Source organism: Myotis daubentonii, chromosome 6 (assembly GCF_963259705.1).
Source record: "Myotis daubentonii chromosome 6, mMyoDau2.1, whole genome shotgun sequence".
Taxonomy (NCBI): domain Eukaryota; kingdom Metazoa; phylum Chordata; class Mammalia; order Chiroptera; family Vespertilionidae; genus Myotis; species Myotis daubentonii.
Window position 1 is genome coordinate 40,098,318 of NC_081845.1, and position 8,398 is coordinate 40,106,715.

The window sequence follows — 8,398 nt, forward strand, 5'->3', positions numbered from 1 at the left end:
TACACGCCTACTGTCTTCAGTGTGAATCTCCTAAGAGATTCATACTCCATACATTCCTACATAATAATAGTACAATCAGTACAATGTTAGCTCAGAAAGGTTAGCATTGATGAAATGTTATTGTTTAATACACAGTTCAAGTTCAAATTTCCCCTATCACCTTAATAATATCCTTTGTACTTTGCTTTTTCCTGAGCCAAGATCATCAACAATTATATATGGCATTTAATTGCTATATCTCTTGTCATTAATCTAGAACAATTAATTGTTATTATTATTGTATTTCATAACAATGACCTTTTTAAAGAGTTCAGGCTAGTCATTTTGTAGAATATCTTTATTTGTTCTCCCCATTTGGATTTGCCTGATCATTTCTTCCAGATTTGATGGCAGTTAAACAATTTTTGGCAGGAATATGGGTAATTCACTCTTCATTAACATAGAAGGCAAGTCATATATGTATTCTGGGGTCCTTTAAAGTATGATGGGTGCCACAGAATCCATGTTCTTGGGGGTACCTTGTTAATAAGAGAGTTCCCCCAATACATGCTAGTGTTGAGGATCCTGTGATTTTTGTGTTTCGTGTCCAAATTGGTGAAAGCTTCTTGTGTCAAGACAGGCCCATATTTTCCCAGACCCTTAATAATCCTGCTTCAGACAGACAGTGCCTGAACTTGGGGCCCAGGGCCTGAGCTGGAGCTGCTGCCAGGGGACTGTCATGGGTGGAGGCAGCCAGGGGGTGACAAGTGACAAATCCGTGTGAGATTGCCATAACCTCCTGTGTAAACTTTGCAGGGATTCGGCAGAGGCTCAGCTGACAACCTCAAGGGCTCTCTGCCTCTGCCTCTTTCTGCCTGGTAGCTCTCAGCGCAGCCCTGAAAAGGCTGCACAGGGGAGGACACTGGCCAGGCGCCATGGCAGCAGGCCGTGTAGGTGCAGATAAACGATCTGAGTCAGGACTCTGAAAGTAGGGACCCCAGCGAACCTGCAGATGAGAAAGAGCTTTAGTGATGATTGACTGCTGCTTTTCAGATCAATGCTGTAAAATAGTACAAACGATGGCAGGAAAATCACTTGTTTAAACTTTATTATTTTGCTTACCAACATTCTAGAGCTTTAGGCAGAATCGTAAAAGACCTATTTTTCTTCTTTGATGCCTTTAAGTTTCCTGCTTCTGGTCCCCGACAGTTGTCCTCTGTCAGATTTCAAGGCCTCAGAATTACTCCTGTCAGAACTTGATTTTAGTTTCTTTGTTCATGCTAAAGTGTGATGAACTAACAATGCTTTAAAGTATTATTTATATGAAGAAATTGACACTTTTCCTGGCTCCACAGCCAGTGGAAGAGATGTAGCTTAACTTTTTTTACATCTGCCAGATGGGGAAATATCTAGTTGGTGTGTGAATCCCCCTAAAAATTAATTTATTTGTTCAATAAGTATTTCTGGTGCCTGTTATTCCAAAGCGTTAGAGAAATACAGAAATGGATATAAAAGTACACACACAAAAATTCACACACATGATGGAAATGTGGCATGGAAACTTAAATAAGTGTTTTGCCTGAGATGACCAAATTTACTTCTGTCAATCAATTCATAAATCACTCAAGTATTTATTGATTATTTTAAGACATGCCTTTCCCTATATAGAGAACCTTGGGAAATATTGGAGAATTGTAACTCAGTCTGTGACCTGAATTTACAATCTAATTTGGGTTGCAAGTTTCCCAGAGTACAGACCAAAGACCTAACATGCCCGTAAGCCCCACACATGCCCTAATTCCAACCCTTCTGGCCCACCCCATCGATCTCCCTGTTTACTCAGCTCCAGCCACACTGGCAGCCTCGCTGTTCTTTGATTATGCTGAGCACATTCCTATCTCAGGGTCTTTGCACTTGTTGTTCCCTCTGCTAGAACACACCTCATCCCAATAAACACATGGCCGACTCCCTCTTAAATGTCTGGTCTCTGCTTAAATGTCCCTCTTCCTAGTGAGGCCTTCCTTTACCACTGGTCATAAGACAGCACCCTATCCCCATCACCCCACTTCATTTCCCTCCAGAGTAGTTATCACAGATTGTAATGTATGGTATTTATTTTCTAATTTATTTATAATTTCTTGTCCCCCTAATACGTGGGTTCCATTAGATTAAGGATTTTGTCTTTTTTTATTCACTATTATCTAGAATACAGCCTAGAACAGTGCTTCAATGTAGGAGAGGCTCAATAAATAATTGCTAAAGGAACAAGTGCTGTCCCCCGAAGAGACCTTATAGGTCATCTGGTCTGGTCGCAATTCAGAGAAGGAACCAGGCTGCCACACATTCAGTGATGGTAGAGCTGGGACAAGAACCCAGGTCTCTCTTCTGTCCCATTGCCCTTCCTACTCCACTACTTTCTACTAACGCATGGAAGCTCAGGACTGGTACCTGATGAGTAAAATAGTAGGGACTAGTACTGAACGTGTTCCTGAATGTTTTGCCAAATAAAATGATGCTTCTCTTTTGATCTAGTCACTTTTCCAAAGCAACAGTCAACAGTGAATAGAAGGGGGTGAGCATGAGTTATTATGACTGATAAAGCAGCAGGTTACTGATCAAGTGAGTCATTGTCCTGCCCCAGGGAACAATGGTCTCAGTTGTCTGCAAAGGTAAATGAGTCGGTAAAAACTGGGTTTCCTCCTTTGATGAACAGGTGAGGGAAGTGTTTGCTCAATGGCCCCTTTCACTTTGTTCTCTACCTGAGTGATGGCTCCATGAACTGCTGTTGATAAGCTCAGTGTCTACCTTGCAACGTTCAGAAAGGGAATTCCTCCTCTATGAAGTGGCTTGGGCTCCTTTTGTAGAAAGGTTGCATGTGGAGAAGAACCCCCTCTCCTCCCATTCTTTCCCCTGTCCCACCTCTCACCGTCCTTTTGACAAACTCTGCGTTGCTAAGACAATTAAGCTAAAACAACATCCTAGGTCCCAGGTTATTTCTTTTCTCACCTTATTTTTATGTGCTTCCCCCTTTCTGTTCTGTATTCAAATGTATTTTCTGTAATGGCTGGACATGGAGCTGAGATACAAACTAAAAAAAAAAGCTATTATTTTATTTGCATATTTCCATAATTTCTCTAGCAATATGATGGATGGGAGTGGTAGAGGAATTTCAGATGTCAAAGTTGCAGGCAGGATATGTCAGAAAGTTGTCTCTTTGCTAGTCCTATATGATAAAAGAGAAACATGCAAAGTAACCATCACTCTGCCGCTCTGCTACACCCACCAGCCAATCAGAGCAACTATGCAAATTAACCCAACAAAGATGGCAGTTCATTTGCATATGCAGGCACAGAGTGAAGACTGAAGATGACTGAAGATGGCGGTGGTCACTGAGCTGGAGTGAGCAGGAGGCTTGGGTTGCTCCTGGAGACAGAGGAAGCCAAGCTTCCCACCGGCCCTGGACTCTGCTCAAGGAGGGGCTGGGGGCCTGGGCTCTGCTCAAGGAGTGGCTGGGGGCCTGGGTCGCCAGGGGCAACCCAGGCTTCCAGCCCGCCCTGGGCTTCGCTCGAGGAGCTGGGCAAAAAAAAAAAAGGAGGGACTAGGAGCAGCCAGAGAGGAGAAGCCAAACCTCACTGCTGCAGCTGGACCAAAGGCCTGGGTCCCGGTGGAGGAAAACCGGTGCTGGCAGTCAGGGGAAGGAAAGCCTATTGTGTGAATCTTCGTGCAACAGGCCACTAGTTTAAAATAATTTATTGTAAACACTATGAGGCACATATATGTAAGTTAACTCTAATCTTCACTCGAGGGGTCATAGATAGCATGTGAAGAAAACTAATCAGGAAACCACCATATAGAAGTAGTTATGTAAGCAGTGCAAACATTGTTATAGAAATCTATTCCAGAGGGTGTGTCAGTGACCATAAGTGATGTAAGAAAGACTTTTGTATTGTCTACACCAGCCGTGGGCAAACTACAGCCCACGGGCCGGATCCAGCCCATTTGAAATGAATAAAACTAACAAACAAAAAAAAGACTGTACCCTTTTATGTAATGATGTTTACTTTGAATTTATATTAGTTCACACAAACACTCCATCCATGCTTTTGTTCCGGCCCTCCGGTTCAGTTTAAGAACCCATTGTGGCCCTCAAGTCAAAAAGTTTGCCCACCCCTGGTCTACACAGTCTTCAAGCTATGAGCTTAGATAGAAGACTGTACTAGGTCCTACTATCCTTGCATGGGAATAGTGTATGTTTCTAGCGAGCCCATGAACCTTACACGTTGGGGAGGTACCACAGGTTCAGAAATCCATCTGACTCTGCCTCCTTCCACTGCATGGGAGGCTCTGCTGCCTGATCCTGCCAAAAGCCCAGCTGAGCTGCTGAGCTGACTGGTATATTTGTACTGATCCAGATGACTTTGGGGTGACTGCCTTCTTCTCATGTAAGGTGCTTGTTAGCATCTGAATGTAGGGACTTAACCAAGATTTTTTAAAAAATATATTTTATTGATTTTTACAGAGAGGAAGGGAGAAAGAAAGGGATAGAGAGGTAGAAACATCGATGAGAGAGAAACATTGATTCAGCTGCCTCCTGCACACTCCCCACTGGGGATGCGCCCACAACCAAGGTACATGCCCTTGACAGGAATCAAACCTGGGACCCTCCAGTCTGCAGGCTGACGCTCTATCCACTGAGCCAAACCAATCAGGGCTTAACCAAGATCTTAAAGGAAGAGTTCGATGATAGGTTTTGTGCTTGCTTGCTAATGAAGTTTCCTATGTGTGGCAGAAATTGGCCTATGGCTAGCTTCATCATAACAAATTGCCTGGGCGTGCGGTGGTGCAGGAAAGGGATGTAGAGGCTCCACCCTCCTCTAACCCCATGTGTTTGACACAGGAACTGATCATTAGTGAATGGTCAAATTGACTTAGTTCAGTTTGCAACCCACATCTTCAGCCATGTTTTACAATTGTTCTTCTTCTTTTTTAAAAAATCTTTATTTTTGTAAGTATTACATATGCCCCCCCTTCTTCCCCTATTAACTCCTTCCAGCCTGCCCCTGCCAGGCCTTCATCACTCTATTGTCTGTGTCCACGGGTTATGCATATATGCATACAAGTTCTTGGGTTGATCTCTTCCCACCCACCCACCCTCTTCCACCTTCGCTCTGAAGTTCGATAGTCTGTTCCATGCTTCTATGTCTCTGGATTTATTTTACAATTGTTGTTGATGGAGATAAAAAATAAATAGGTTCTAGTTCCTCATAGAAGATGGTAAGAGATCAGATGTTTCTTCAAACTTGTCTTTTGTTCTATTTAAGGATTCTGACATTCCAGACTTCTAATTGCTTTTTATTTTCTTCATCTGGGAACATGATGGACACAAAGTGGTGGGACTTGGGTTTTTCAAGATAATAACTGCTATCGAATAAAGAATTCTCTCAATGGTAAGTGCAAGTCAGGCCTGGGAAGGCCAGGACAAAGAATCAAAATATTGTTTTCTATTGTGATTTTTGGCATAGAGTCCTTTGGTATGTGAGGCCAGGATGGTGCTACAGAGGAAGATGAGATGAATCTTAAACCACCACATCATCACAGAAAATGTTCCTCCTGGCCAAGGCGCCCCCTGAATAGAGTGACTGAGGCATCCTCCTACACAGATGGTTTGGGCTAATGAAGGGTGATGACCTTTTAGGAGAGGTCAGGTTTCTAAGGGCCAGATGCCGTTGGGACTGAGGAAGGTGGTTTCCATGCAGGCTGACTGGCATATCTGTACTGATCCAGATGACTTTTAAACGGAGAGATATCATCTTTGCCCTCCCGAAAAACATACACTCAGAGTCCAGTGGGGGATTATGCCTTAGCAATTATCTTTCCTGGCCTGGTAAGTGCATGGAGGGAGAGGTAGCTACGGGCAGGCTTTGTTTTTGTCATTCAGTTTGAAACATTTGGGGGCAGATGAGTTTACATAAAGCAAACATAATTACATGTTAACTTCAAAGATGGAAAATACCAGATATGTCAAATTCCATAATCTGCTAGGAAGGAAATTATTCATGTTGATCTAATTTTATTTCTGATCTACCTACCATTGTTTAGAATTAAAGTAAATGTTGGTGGTTGACTTAATAATTCAATGCTATTATTGGAAAACAATTTTTTAAATGGCAATATACTACAAAATAAAACGTGTCGTGCTCCAATTACATATTTTACAAGTCACTGATGATTACGGATAGTGGGTGGCCACTTGGTAGAGAATTTCAGTCTTTTTGTCTTTGTTTAATTTTTAGTCTTAAATTCTTATCCTTATTATTCATTTATTATTCATCATCACTGTTTTTTTATCTTCCTGTTTTCATGCATTGACTCAAGCTAATTTGTATCTACATTTCTGGGTAGATGCAACATTATTTCACAAAAACTTTCTGGCTCATTTTATTTTAGGTGCTAGAGAAGACACTAAAAAGTAGAGATCAAAGGAATCTTAGTAACCATTAAATTCAATTTCCTCACTTTAAAGATGAAGAAACTGGTGTTGGGAACAATGATACAGCTTATCCAAGGTTGCATAGCTGGTTAGTGGCAAAAAAAAAAAAAAAAAAGAATTTAGAGCTCAAATCTCAAAAAATAAAAAAATAAAAAAATAAAAAATAAAGCCCAAATCTCATGACTCCTGGGCCAGGGCTCCTTCCCCTGCACCATGCTGCTCCCAACTTCCCTGTCCGTTCCATGTTTTAAAATTCTGATTCTTCCCCTTTAAGTAAATATAGACCTTTTGAATATTTTTGTGTCAAGATAGAATTTTCCTCATACCTTGTGGGATCTTTGAGAAGAATTAAAAGGAGATTTTTTTGTTTGACCACCTAATAAAAGTCAGGGGAGGATGATAGCCAACATAAGCAAGATCTGTTTGTCTTATAGATCTGCAGTTTGAAGAATCCAAAATATACAATGGTTTTAAGCTCAGGTACAGGCTCCCAGGTTGGAATCCAGGATAGTTAGGTAGGATCTTGAGGACACGGTAGAGACTAATAACAGACTAAGGGGATGCTATCAATGATGTCAAGAAAGACAACTAGAGAGAGAGAAGGGAATAGGCTACCCATCCAAGGAGGGCCCTACAGGGACCAACGGAAGACTTGGCACTGTCCCTCAGACTTGGTTGGGTGATTGGCTAATAGTAGGAATATCTTTTTTGGTAATAGGCTCTATAGATATAGTCATGGGCCTAATAAACAAGTTACATTGAAAACTTGGGCACATTGGCAAGTTAAGGTTTTAATATTCTGCTATTTGGAATCCTATCTCCCCCTGCCGCACCCCCCAGCCAATCTGAGCATTCCTAAAACAGTTTTTATGATTGATATCTGAAGCTGTCCCATAGGGCATCTGCTTAAGAAGGATTCAGAGAACTGTACAGGACACATAACTGGAGTGATGCTTGGGGCCCTTCATTCCTTTGGTTTTTTTTTGTTTGTTTTGTTTTATTGCTTAAAGTATTACAAAGGGTATTACATATGTGTCCTTCCCCACCCCCTACCCCCCGCCCTTGACAATCCCCTGGCCTCCCCTACCCCCCAGTGTCTTATGTCCATTGGTTATGCTTATATGCATGCATACAAGTCCTTTAGTTGATCTCTTACCCCCCTACCTCCTGCCCCCCAACCCTCCCCGGCCTTCCCGCTGCAGTTTGACAATCTGTTTGAGGCAGCTCTGCCTCTGTATCTATTATTGTTCAAAAGTTTATAATGGTCTCTATTAACCATGAATGAGTGAGATCATGTGGTATTTTTCCTTCATTGACTGGCTTATTTCACTTAGCATATTGTTTTTCAATTCCCTGCTACCATATGAGTGTATTGTAGTATAAAGACTGTAGCCGTGGCTGGTTTGGCTCAGTGGATAGAGCGTCAGCCTGCGGACTGAAAGGTCCCAGGTTCGATTCCGGTCAAGGGCATGTACCTTGGTTGCAGGCACATCCCCAGTGTGGGGTGTGCGGGAGGCAGCTGGTCGATGTTTCTCTCTCATCGATGTTTCTGACTCTCTATCCCTTTCCCTTCCTCTCTGTAAAAAATCAATAAAATATATTTAAAAAAAGAAAGAAAAAAAAAGACTGTAGACTTTGGCATTAGACAGACCCAAATTCTAATCTCAACTCATTGCTTCCTAATTGAGGACAAAGTTTCTTTAACTACCCAAGTCTCAACTTTCTCAGTTCTAAAAATACAACAATAATATATACTTAGGATTGTTGTGAGAATTAAATAATATACGTAATACACTTGGGATGGTGCTTGGCCAAAACTGTCAATAAATAATGACCTTTTCCCCTCTGGCACTACTGAAGAGAGGACGGAGGGAGACGATATCTGAGGGAAAAGGACAGAAGTTTATCCTTGAATGACGAAGGCTAAAG

General features: G+C 42.0%; 1 long non-coding RNA gene across 1 annotated transcript; it reads right to left on the minus strand.

Annotated features, from left to right (window-relative positions):
• Positions 1 to 874: 874 nt before the first annotated feature.
• LOC132236462 (uncharacterized) lies at positions 875 to 3,412 on the minus strand. Its single transcript, XR_009453315.1, has 3 exons — positions 2,986 to 3,412; positions 1,102 to 1,225; positions 875 to 985 (listed from the first exon to the last, which is right to left on the minus strand). It is a non-coding gene; the product is annotated as an uncharacterized LOC132236462 (long non-coding RNA).
• Positions 3,413 to 8,398: the final 4,986 nt, after the last annotated feature.